A 2,404-nucleotide genomic window follows, 5' to 3' on the forward strand; every position below is an offset into this window, starting at 1 on the left:
GACAGCCAAAAACATTAATGAACATTAGTGTAATTTTTTTTTTTTGGTCTTTTTGAGACTGAGTCTCCCTATAGCCCCTGCTGGCCTGGAACTCCCCCCATACTGCTTTTGCTTAGAAAATCTTTCCTCTTTTTACTGGGGAAACTCTTACCCCTTAGCTAAAACCCAGTTCCCAGTTCTAATTTCGAGGCCTCAATGAATCCTTTCTTGGTATAACCTGGCTGAGTATGGTCCCTTAGGAAACATGAATACCTTGGTCCCAAAAGCCCAGCTTTTTTTAGGGGGTGGCTTCCAGGCACCCCAGTGTGTTGTGCCCTCTCCTCCCCTCCTCAGGGCCTTCTCCCCAGGAAAACAACCCATAGTGGAGATTTCTTCAGTCCCTGGAATGGGACAGGTTCTTGCTACAAGGCTGTCTTCTGACACGATTTTCTCCTTCCTTAGCTTCTCCACTTTTATCCCCCAACCTGGTCAGTTCCTTCTAATCCTTCAGTTTTCTGCAAGATATCGGTTCTATTACATACCTGACCTAGATACTTGCTTAGTACCAGGCATCTATTTTTCCTTTATTCTTTTTTTCAGTTATAGTGATATATTTATGAAATTAAAATGTGTCTCCCATCAGACTCTATACTTCATAAATGCAGGGCTAATGGCTCTGTATGCAGAACTGTTTTCATTTGTTCAGTGAATGTGAATAAGTGGCTTCCTACTTGGTAAGCTCCATATCTAAACACTGTCTATGAGGGAGTATTTTTTAAGTGTTGGCTGAAGTGATGAGATCACACCAAAATCTGTATGGACCTATGTAACACAAACTCAGTAGCTGGCTTTTGGCTTTGGGGATCAATACATTAGTACTGTATGGTGCTTATGGCTAACAACATATTTTTTTTCTTTTTTTTGGTCTTTTTGAGACAGGGTCTCCCTGTAGCCCCAGCTGTCCTGGAACTCACTATGTAGACCAGGCTGGCCTTGAACTCACAGAGATCCGCCTGCTTCTGCCTCCTGAGTGCTGGGATTAAAGGCGTGCGCCATCACACCTGGCTTCAACAGCATCTTTTTAACTTTCTCAACTGGATGTGCTGATGGTCCCAGAGGAAGACAAAAGCCACAATAAGGAACATATTAGGGTGAGAACGTAAGTATTAACACAGCACAGACTACAAATAGGCTGAGGGAAGCCAGAAACCCTGCCTTTGGCGTGTGAGCACAAATATGGGTTCTCTGGGGGAGTGTGTGTATAAAAACTTCCCATTCAGGGAGATTTGTTGATGGGCAGGCCGGACAGGATTGCAGGCAGCAGTTCTTGGTTTCTGAAATCCCATATAAATTGTACATTTTGCTTTCATGCATTCCATTTCTATAGCTCTTATAGGGAAATCTATTCAGGATATATATATATATAATGTCCCTGTAGCCACAGCTGGTCTGGAACTCACTATATAGACCAGGCTGGCTTTGAACTCAGAGATCCACCTGCCTCTGCCTCTGGAGTACTGGCAGCAACGGCAGCGCCATGGCCCACCCAGCTCCATTCAGGCTTTGACAATGGCATTACCTAATCATTTGGGCACCTATCCAAAAATTGTAAATGGGACTGGCTAGATGGCTCAGCAGGTAAAGAAGGCCCTGCTGCCAAGGCAGACGTCCTGAGCTTGAGTCCCCAGAACCCACAAGTTGTCCTCTGACCTCTACATGCACAGTCCCATTCCATAAAATAAAAACCCCAAATTGGGTATGGAGCCTAGGACCTCATCCTAGACAAGCTAGGCAATCACTAACACATCCCTATCCCTGTAGGTGATGTTTTCATTTATTATTTTTTTGGTCTTTTGGAGACAGACTCTCCCTGTAGCCACAGCTGGTCTGGAACTCTATATAGACCAGGCTGGCCTGGAACTCGCGGGGATCCTCCTGCCCATGCTGGGGTGACAGGCATTCACCCCTATAGCTTCCTTTTTCTCTTTTGAATTTAAAACAGGAAGCACTGTCCCCAACTAGAAACTTTGTAGCTGAATGAGGAAGTAGAGGAAAAGGCGTGCATTCCAACTGAACATTTTTCAACTGGCCTTCGCGAGCACCGCAAGCACGAGCTGCGGGGAGTGGCCCTCTTCCTCCAGGAGCAGGGTCGGTGCCCACGGCGGCCGGATGTTTTTCTTTGGAGACCCGCGCACGCTGGGACCCCCGGAGACACTGCGCAAAGCCAGCCGAGAACGGAGAACGGGGGCGCCAACGGCAGGCAGGCCTCCAGGCTGGAGGTGGGGGACCGCCAGGCCGAGCCGAGACGCGCGCCGGGCGGAGCGTGAGGGGAGCGGGCGCAGCTCCCGTAACCGCGGCGTCCGGCGCCAACTGCCGCCGCGGGAACGGATCCCCTCCCCCCAGGCCAGCGCGGGCCCAGCCGCCA

At 48.9% G+C, this 2,404-nt stretch overlaps 1 protein-coding gene across 2 annotated transcripts in view; it reads left to right on the forward strand.

Annotated features, from left to right (window-relative positions):
- Positions 1–2,106: 2,106 nt before the first annotated feature.
- Siah1 (siah E3 ubiquitin protein ligase 1) overlaps positions 2,107–2,404 on the forward strand; it is a 27,033-nt gene continuing 26,735 nt past the window's right edge. The window contains exon 1 of one of the 2 annotated variants that reach the window (XM_029558396.1): positions 2,107–2,127. The gene's annotated coding sequence lies outside the window, so the exon portion shown is untranslated. Of the gene's footprint in view, positions 2,128–2,238; positions 2,259–2,404 lie in introns of those variants that run through there. The other variant, XM_029558397.1, reaches the window with a different exon arrangement.

The sequence above is a fragment of the Nannospalax galili genome, unplaced genomic scaffold, assembly GCF_000622305.1.
Source record: "Nannospalax galili isolate Female #2095 unplaced genomic scaffold, S.galili_v1.0 scaffold108, whole genome shotgun sequence".
NCBI lineage: Eukaryota > Metazoa > Chordata > Mammalia > Rodentia > Spalacidae > Nannospalax > Nannospalax galili.